We start from the raw sequence: 10253 nt of genomic DNA, 5'->3' as shown, positions 1-10253 counted from the left end.
CAAACGGTGGCCCTTATTCATCATGCAGCTAAGAAAGAACTATTGTAATTTTGTGCATGAAAGCGTCATTTTCACTGTAAAAGTAAAATGAAGTAAGATAATAAAACAAAATGCACACAAAACACAACCACGCTGTGAGAAGCATGGGTTGTATGTGTGTACGTGTACGTGGTGCAGGTGTGGCTGACTGGCTCCAGGGGAAGCTGATCCCTAAAGTTTACCTTCCACAGTAGTTTTCTACCTTCAATTCCACACAATTAAGTGCCAGAATTTCCAAAGAAATATGGGTTAACTGAGGTGTGAATTATATTTTTAAAAATCCAGGAGACATCTGCTGTATTTTTTCAAGACCAAAGCACGCAGACTTATTTCTTGGTGGTTGTAAGATGAGGGAAACCTACTAAAGTTTTCAGACTGCTGACATTTTGTGCAAATGAGTCAGTTGTCTTCACATTCCTACAAAACTAGAAAGGCAAAAATTATGTCCATACTAAGGTAGGAGTACGGAGTCCAAAGCCTTAACTGGAGTACTAGAGCCTACATCACCACATCAGCAATAGACTATTGCAGTTCTGTGTTTCCAACTTTGAGATGGAAGAGGAAACAAACTGGTTTCCAATGCAACATATTTTGCTGATTTCTTCCAATTTCATAATTATCAGCAATACCAATTTTTTCTTCCAAGCGATTTATAAATTTGTTCTCACAATTGTCACAACAATCTGGATTTTACTCTGAGACTAAAAAGAAATCACTGAAGACAAGGAAACAAAGTCAGTCAAATACAAATCTAAGGCTTCATTTACTCTGTGAAGTCAGCCTCAAAATGGCATTAGATCTCTTCTGGGCAGTCCTTGTTTCCAGTATAGACCTAGTCATTAGGCACTTGTTCACTTGCTCATTTTCTCTGAAGCTGGTTTCTCTGGAATCTTATTGCCAGAGGAGAGGAAATTAAAAGAAAAGAAAAGGTTTCTATTGTTAATGCAGCTGGTTTTGTAAGTTTACTTCAGTTTCATTCACGCCCTTTTCAGTTAATGTTTTGCTTTTCATATATTGAAGTGGAAATGACTATAGAAAATATCTTTTCCTACAATTTACTTTCCTCTTATGTACTGCATGTATTATCCAGAAGTTTTCATTCAGGCAAGTGCTGAAAGAAATGAAAGAATAGCTGCTCTTCTGTTCTCTGTAACGTCACATAAAGTACGAAGGGAGTGAATGAGACTACAGAGTCACACACACCTCAAGCTCTTAGCTCTCATCAGAAGATCTCACAAAGGTGTCCTAGGTTACATTCTCCTTCACAGCCAGGAGCACCTGGGCTGTACTTCTCAGAGGCACAGGTTTCCCCACTGCTCTGTCCTACAATAGTATGACTCTACAACTACCTGAAAGGAGGTTCTACTGAGGTGGGTGCTGGTCTCTTCTACCACGCCTACAGTGAAAGGACCAAAGGAAATGGCCTTAAGCTGAGATAGGGGAGGTTCAGATTAGATATTAAAACCAAAATTTTTACTGCTAGAGTGGTCAGGCATTGGAATAGGTTGCCCAGGGATGTGGTGGAGTCACCACTCCTGGAGGTGCTTAAAAGGCATCTGGATCTGGGTGATGTGGTTCAGTGGTTTAGGAGTCACTGTGATTGTGCTGGGTTGACAGCTGGACTTGATGATCTTAAAGGGCTCTTCCAGCCCTGATGATTCTATGACTTCTCCGTCACCTGCTCCTGTTACAGCTGGCTGACATAGCTGAGTGTGTTGATGGGAGTGGAAGAAGGAGCTCTTGGTAAGCATGCCTGGTAGCAGTGAACATGAAACATGGTAGCAGTTGCCAAAGGTCTTACCCCTTGGTAACAGATCAGCCTAATGTCCTTTGGTTAGTAAAGGCTCATGGAAATGTAATGCAATGCATGATGATGGTACTGAAAGTCTCAGTGCTTGTTACTTGGAGTGCTGTTCTGTTTCTGGGAGAAGTGCTTTTTCCTCTGCCCTATGTGTGGTGTGAATTAAGTCAGTGAGTGGAGTTCCAAACAAAACTAAGTACTTAAAAGTTTTTTTTCTTGGCAGATGCTTTCCAAAATGTGAAATATCTTCTGTGTGCATATCCATGTGAATGGAATAGGATGTTTAGCAATCCAATTTCCATTTTGCTTTAATACTCATTTGATAATCACAAATGCTTTACTTTTTAAACATTTGCTTAAATTCAAATATTAAATGTTAGCAAAGTTTTAATCTGAAAAAAAATTGTAAAAGCAGTTCTACTTAATTTTGCTCCAACCTTGTGTTCACCTTGCACCTATCACATAAGGAAACCCAAAACATTATTAGTAGCTATAATTTGTGAGAAGCTTATCTCTGAAGAACATTACATGAGCTCTAAAAATGTGACTTCCTATTTTGCACAGGACAAAGAGTTATTCACTGTGGCAACAGATGGAAATGGCTATTAAGTAGCAGTGTTTCAAAGTTTTATAAACCTACTGTAAAAGATTCAAAGCGGCTAAAATTTTTAATGTTTAGAGGAGATGTTCAGGATTTTAAAATGGAGGGTGCAATTTAAACGACGACATGCTAATACAAATTAGTGGTTTTCAACCCTGCTTCCTGAAAAATGAGATTTTCTTTAAAAATTCACTGAATTCTCCAGCACCTGCCACCTCTGAGACATTGTAGGTTATTGTCAAAAGATGACCGGAATACAGAGCCACTGAATATTTCATCCTAATGATAATGTGTGCTGCAGAAGTTTTGAACTTTATATTGATATTTGAATTGACTTTTGATAAAAGACATATTGGATTCTCTCCCCCTTCCCTTTTTTTTTTTTTTTTTTTTTTTTTTTTTTTTTTTTTTTTTTTTTTTTTTTTTTTTTTTTTTTTTTTTTTTTTTTAACATTAACTTTGTGCCAGGACAAGGGTCAAAGCTAGCATTTAAATTCAGACTTTTCTCTACTTATTGCTAGTAAAATGGGGATTTCAGGGGATTTATTTATTTTTAATGTAATTTTTAAAAGTTGTCTGGATCAAGTTAAACTAATTAGATGTGTTTTTAAAGAGATGGATGGGATAAATGTCAAAGTGTTACAAGTCATTTTTTTAAGTAAAGTATGCCCTACTACACTGAAGTCAAAGGTAATTTTACCATCCCTAACACTTTGAATGTTTTTTGCTGTATTCAGCCATGCACCCTAGCTGTGTCCTACCCAACTACGTGCATTTATTAGTCAGAGAATCAGCATTAAACACCAGTGCCATTAGACCCAAATGTCTAACATAGTCAGATGGGCTGTAGTTCCATACAGTTCATAATATATTTTCTAATTTTCATGACTGACTACCACACAAAACCAGGTATTTCCTGCATGTCCAGAGTTGTTTTTTCTTTTCTTTATTTTGTAAAGGAGTTTCAGAAAATATGTTCTTTAAGCTTAACGTGGGCAAGTCTCACCAAGTTCTCTTTCAAGAGCATTTTACAGTCAGAGTCCCATTTTCCAAAGTTGTTTCTCTATATGAAGCAGCAATTAATTTTTGTGTGGTAGAAAAAAAAAAGTGAACTTAATTTTTAGGGCTGAAGGTATGTTTCCTGATATATTTATTTCATCCTCACACCATTATTGTATGCTTTCTACTGTTGAATTTAAGTCTTACAAATGTAAAAAGTAGTATGCGTACTTTTTTTTTTTTTTAAAGTTATACATTTTTTCAGAATGTCCTGATTAATCTTACAACATACCAATAATAACTTACCATTCACATAGTTCTCCTTTTTGGAAGGATTCCCAGGAAAGTGGCCATGATCTCTATTTACTCTTAAACACTGTTTTAAGGAATAATACCCTGCATTTGCCCTAAATAAGATGGTTAATTATAAGTGTTCTAAAACATAACTATTTTCAGGAATTCAGTGACTGATTTATAACTTAGCAGAATGGAAAATTATACTGGTTTGTTGTATTATTGCAAGGTCAGGGTGTTGCTAATTATTTTGTAACTCCTTGAGCTGGCTGTTTGAGATCTTCTTGTAAGACTGTTTCTGTTTGAAACAAAGAAATTAGTTCAGAGTTTAAAGAAATGGCAACCCAATCAATTTTATGCTCCATCTCATATCTGCCTCTTTTCAGAAACTAGAGTATGCTTTACTGCTGCTTTCTTCTGTTACCCACACTGGTTTTACACTAGTGAAATAGAGTGAGATGGTTGTCACTTTTTGTGCCTTAACTACAGAAATGGGAACAAACCATCATGTAGTCACACTCAAGAATTCATAAGAGGAAGATGCATTCAATGGCTCAGAAGTTTGAGCCTTGTGAAACAGATAAAAATTGGGGCTTTAATACCACCTTAATTAAAGCAGATGTCTAAGTTTTTGCTGTCTGGAGTAGTACAGGATGGGTCAGAAAGAGGAAGTTCGGAACTGAAGGATGATGTGAAGCTCTTTGAGAGGTAAACAGGAAATCCCAATCATGGAATGAGAGGAGAAATGGGAAAAAGGAACCCAAACAAACAAACTCAGAAAGCACAAAATGCTGTTTGCTTTGCAAAACTTTACCAAATGAAGTGTAGAAGCTACAAATTCGCTTGATCAAGTCAGGAAAAAAAGAATGAAGAGGATGTCAGAACACATAAGCTTCATCAGATCAGTGGATGTGCAGCTGCTGCAGTTAAGCTCTTCAAAGGGCATGTGTTAAGTTGTAAAAGTTTGAAGTCAGAAATGTTTATTTTGCACCCTCATTCATTGTGCTGGGAGATGAACATGTATAGCACTGTACAAACAAGTGCATTTTCTCTGTTCGTCCCAACCACTGGCATGAGTCTGCGGGTGTTGAATTCCTTCACTGCTCAGGGTCTGTGGGAACAGGCAGTGAGGGTCCTGATTGTTCTCTGAGCAGTAGGACCAGAGTACTTCTTGCTGTCACCAGCACAGGGACAGAGACTACTGAGTTTTTCTCCACTTGCACTAAGAAAAGACATTTCTACCTCTTCTTGCTGGCTGTGCTACATACTACACCCAATCGCAGACTAAATTATGGTGCTGTAATAACATGCATCAGAGTCTATTAGTTGGGTAGACACATATTATATTCAAATTGTCTTAATAACTTGGATCAACTCTGAAATTAACACAAAGCCTTAAAGAATGCGTTTAAGGCATTACTGTATGGGTTTTATTTTTCAAGTGTAAGCAGTAGAAAGGAGACAGAAGAGGAAGGCAGCATCAAGGTTAATACCAGAGCTTCACTAAATGAGCAAATTCTGATCTTCCAGATATTCCTCAGATGTTTCATTATAACCATTGACAGTAGTCCCATTGCTTTTCTCAGGGTCATTTGAGAGTTTGAAAATACAGCAATGAAGAATAAAGTATCAGGATGAAAAATGTGAGAGTAAAAAATAGCAACCCTTCTTTCAGCCTTCTGACAAATACATATTTGCTGTTGAATATATTGAGCACAGCACAAAAGTGTCTCATGAGAACTTTGTGCAAGGAAATGCACCATGTCAGTCACTAAAAGAAAAAAAGAAACATGTCATCACTCCAAGTGGTATTGATTAAAACAATAAGGATTTCCTGGTGCCAACAGTTGAAACAACTGTGTGAAAAGTAGTGAAGAGGTATTACCGTATTGTTGCAGCTTTCTCAGGAAAATTCCAAATAAACTGAAGGATTCCTGTCAATATTTGTACAAGGAAACATGCTGCTGCCTGATTCAGAGGAACTTCACACACATGCGCACGCACACATGCCCCACTGCATGCAAAATTCTTGAGAAACTTTATTACAGCCACACACAAAAAAAGGACACACTCAGAGATTGGTGCACTCTTTCTCATGCTAATATTTACAACATCGATCTCTTATTGTCAGTATTTGATCTACATTTCTCCCAGCTCTGGTCAGTGGAAGGCACAGCTGCTGAAGCCCCATATTGTGCAGGCAGTGTGCCTTTGTGTTCTGCAGCTGGGGAGTTCTCATGTCCACAATAGCCAATCTGAGCACACTAAATTAGGAGAGATTATTGTTTCATTTACTGACTACACAGGTTTGAAACAGCAAGTATATAGTTTGTTTCATGTTTTATTTGTCAAGGTCATTTTCACCAAAAGCTGGGCACATGGACACAACTATAGGGCAGCTGTACTTCCAGCCACCTTAGTAGGAAGAAAATTCCAAACATTATTGAAATGAAACTGGATGGTTGGTTGCTTTCATGTGGCACAGCCTCCCACCTGCCTTCTCCCAGCCATTCATTTATGAAGACTTGCTGGAGCTTTTTTTTCATCCTTTTGAATCCAAGTTCCTTCCCAGTAAAGTGTTTATCCTACTGTACAGTTCATTTTAAGACAAGCTGGTTTTACAGTGGAAGGAAAGACAAGTGAGTTCAATTTTTGAGCTCAGTTCTCCAAATGTTTCTTTCACTGAATGGTCTTTAGAAAAAGGAAGGCAGCAATTTTAGCTGGAAGTAAATATCACTTCAGAGTAACAAAAAAAGAGAGGGGAGAAAAGGGAGAAAAATCTATTTAACACTTTAGGATATAATGGTATTCAAATAATATATTTTTCTGCCATTTATTCATTTGTGAAAGAACTCAGTGAATAGTAATAGCTGCTGTCAAAGATATTTATATTTAAGAGGGTCTTTATGTAAAATAATTTTTTTTTTTTATCAGGAGTGATTTTTCTCCAGGAGAAGTCTGCCATCTCCTAGCAACCGATATGGCTATCTTTTTTAACAGACGCTGCAACAACAATGGGTGCCTAACCTTTATACGGAAGCATTTGCACATGTACAATCAGACCCCTTACAAATTCAAACTGAGCTGTTAAAGTGCTCCAAGGGTTACAACTTTATCTACCATGCATCTCATCTATCCAGGATTTTAAAATGGCAACCATTTCAGCTGTAGCTGAGTACTTCCCAGTGAGCTCCAGAACTGAATCTGCAAATGATCCACAACTTAACTTCCCCTTTTCTTCTCTCACCACAATGAGTAAACCAGATCCAAATTAGAAAGAAAATGAGGAACAATTACAAGTAAATAAAGTAAAACAATCCCTTGAAAGCTCTTCTATCAATTAAGTGCAGCTAAACATTGAACTTCAATGCCTCCACCTCAAACCTGTAGTTCGTAGGAAGCTATGACAAATCCCCAGGTGTGATGACAGACTCTACATTAAGCTTCAACATTCTTCTCCAATCAGAGTTTATCCTCCTCCATTCTTCTATCCATTCCATTCAAAGTGATGCTTGAGACTCATAGCCTGAAAATACTTACTTTTTTTTTCAATTTGTAGTTGACCCAAAATGTGGTTGAAAACAAATCATCCTATATATACATTTCTTTGGGTCAGAAGGGTTAAAAAATGGGGCTTAAAATGGAAGTTATCTACTGTGAAAGAGATTTTGCTTCCTTGTATTACTAACAAAATTCTGGGGTTTTTTTTCCAGCTCAAGAATGAATTTTTTTACAATCAATTTGCTTAGTATTCCCTTTGCTTTTTCTTTAATTTTTTAGGCAACTGTGAATTCTTGTCTACATATTTTGATATTCTTTGTTTAGGGGGTGAGCATTTTTCAAAGCAACCTTTTGGATTTTTCCTTTAAGTCAGAATATAGAGTTTCTCTTTCTCATTTTTGATGTCTGTCTGCAGGCATTTCCAAGCTGATTTAGTGTGGTCTCTGCTTTGCCACAACATTTAATGTTTTCCATTACTGATGTTCTCTGCTTCATTTCCACTGATAAATAGGACTATTGTGCTTGTTTATCTACAACTTTGTGATCAAAATTTAGATGTCTGCCTATAACTTTATACATATGTATCTTTCTTCATATATAAATAGCTCTCATCAGAGAGGCTGGGTGCTAGGTCAGTGGAGCACCTTGAGGATGTACCAACACACTTGAGTTCTTACCTTCAAAGTGCATTTTAACTTCAGAAGTTTTTGCATAAGTCCTTGATGGAAGATATGTGTCCCAGAAAAAGAAAGGAAGAAGAAAACTGCAAAATCTTGATGTCAGAGAAGTAAATAGTAGCCAGTATTCGTTGAGAGTCTGATGCATATCATTTGAGTGCTTAACCACAAATTTTTAAATAAGTCCTACTAAGAGAATTCATTAATATTAGATGAACTTAATTCACTGCATGAGTTATAGAATAATAAAACTTGTGAATCATTTGAAGTGGATATTTTACTTATAAAGTGAATTTGACAAATTTAGCCTCTTTTTCTGTTTGTGGAATACCAACCAGTGCTGACAGGCCTCTCTGTTTGGTAAGGACATGAGATGTGAAAGGATGTCCTGGGTAAAGGGGAGCACTTACAACTTCCTGGGTAACAGCTCCCCTTTACCCAGGACAGCCGTGTTGTATAATTTATTTTAGAAACTTTTCCAGTTTGATCTTAGAAGCAGTTAAGCTGCTATTTTACTCCTCTGGCAATTAGAAACTGTCTTCTAATTTTCTAGTCTAATCTTACCCAAGAATGCTTTGGTTTTTTGATCATTCCTGGATGAATGTTGGTTTCTCAGCTTTACTAGCTCTTTGTCTTCTCTAGTCTATATTTGTTTCTCAGCATCTGTTTTCTTAAATTAAACGAGATTTATATAAATTTTCTTTCTATTCCCTGGGCCAACCTAGGAAGTCTTTTTTCCATTTATTCAGATTTCTTACTTTTATCATTGTTTGACTTAAATCAGCTGTTTTCTCTAACTTCAAAAACCAATCATGAACAATTGCTAAGTACTTAATAACCAACAGTCACTGTTGATTTGTACCAAGTATTTTTTTATTCATAATCTTCCTCTAAGCTTTTTTTTATTGTATCTTACCTAAAAACTATTGATTTTTCAGTATTCAGTGTTCTGAATCCAAGTCATAATAAAAGGACAGAAAATGTCCCATTGTTTTATCTGTTGAAGATATATTACTTGCTGAATTATCAGGTGAGTAAAAGGAGATAATTTCAAACAGGTTTGTTTTTTTTTTTTTCCTGGGTCATACATGTCTTACCTAGGATTATTACTCTAGAAATCATCTTGGTTTATTACAAATTTATGATGGGTGATGAGTCAAAATATATACGGTCTACCTTCTGTGTCTAGCCTCTCTTATGTCTATTAAACATTTGTTTCAATCCTTCTGCATGTTTGTTACCTCCTATAAAACTGCTAGGCAGCAATGCCTGGATGAATTATTCCTGACTGATTTCAGTAGTATTTTGGTTTTGCTTATAAAATTAACTTTTTTGCCCTTTTACTTGCATGTGTAGCTGCTCTATAATTAGCTCCTTCTTTTTCAGGCATCCAAATTATCTCTACTGGATTTCAAGCTGAGTGAGTGCAGAGCCTTGCAACAAATGAGGAAAGAACTGCAAAGAGGAAATGTGATTTCTAGTGGTAAGCTTGTTGCTAGATCACAGACCAAAGCATGGCTTACATTAGCATATAGGGCCACAGAACAGGAGAAAATTTTTGTGCTGATATGCAAACATATGAAGCAAAAAAATGAGGCAGAAAGCAGTTGTGTGTGGTTCTCTTGCTGTGCGACATTTCTTGGATCTCTGACTTGTTGCTGCTGTTGTCCTTGCTCTTTCTCTAGCTGTTTGCTATAGTTGCTTCCTGAACCAAGTTAGATTTTCTGCATTTTATCAAAAGGCAAAGTGAGAAGATAATTAATATTTTTTTATGTGCTCCAACAAAGAAAGTACCAGTGATCAAGAAAGATTTTGATGAAGGTAAGATGCAATTTGAAGAAAATTATTTGGCCAGTAAATACCGAAGGTCAGACTCAGTAGGTGAGAGAACTGTACCCTTTCCCTGCTGAAAGCAGAGCGACGGCTAATCCTCCTTGCACGGCTGCGCTGGAGCGTTCTTCCGTCGCCGGCCGATGTACTGAGAGCTCCCCCTCCTGTTTCCCTCTACATCTAAGGGCTGGCAGATCTCGCACCGCTAAACCACAAATTTCTGCTGTCTTTCATTTTTCTGCCCCATGATATGGCAGCGCAGGAAACACTTTTCAGTGCCAGGTAAGTAGGTTTCAACAAATTTAAGTTGTAAGCCTCACCTAAGAGGGTAGGCAGGAGGGGTTGCTGCCCAAAACTTTCAGGTTTTATTCTTCAGTCGCAGTTTTCCCACGTCTGACTTTGGGTTTATGGCATTAACCTTCCTTTTTCTGTTTTCTAGCTGTGTGATGAGGATCAACAAATGTCCTCCAATAGGGAATTTCACACACACACACACACACACACACACAAAG

Source organism: Empidonax traillii, unplaced genomic scaffold (genome assembly GCF_003031625.1).
Source record: "Empidonax traillii isolate 1590-97213 ecotype Southwest subspecies unplaced genomic scaffold, ASM303162v1 scaffold837:size744043, whole genome shotgun sequence".
NCBI lineage: Eukaryota > Metazoa > Chordata > Aves > Passeriformes > Tyrannidae > Empidonax > Empidonax traillii.
The sequence above is the reverse complement of the archived record's forward strand: the minus strand, read 5'-3'. Positions refer to the sequence as shown.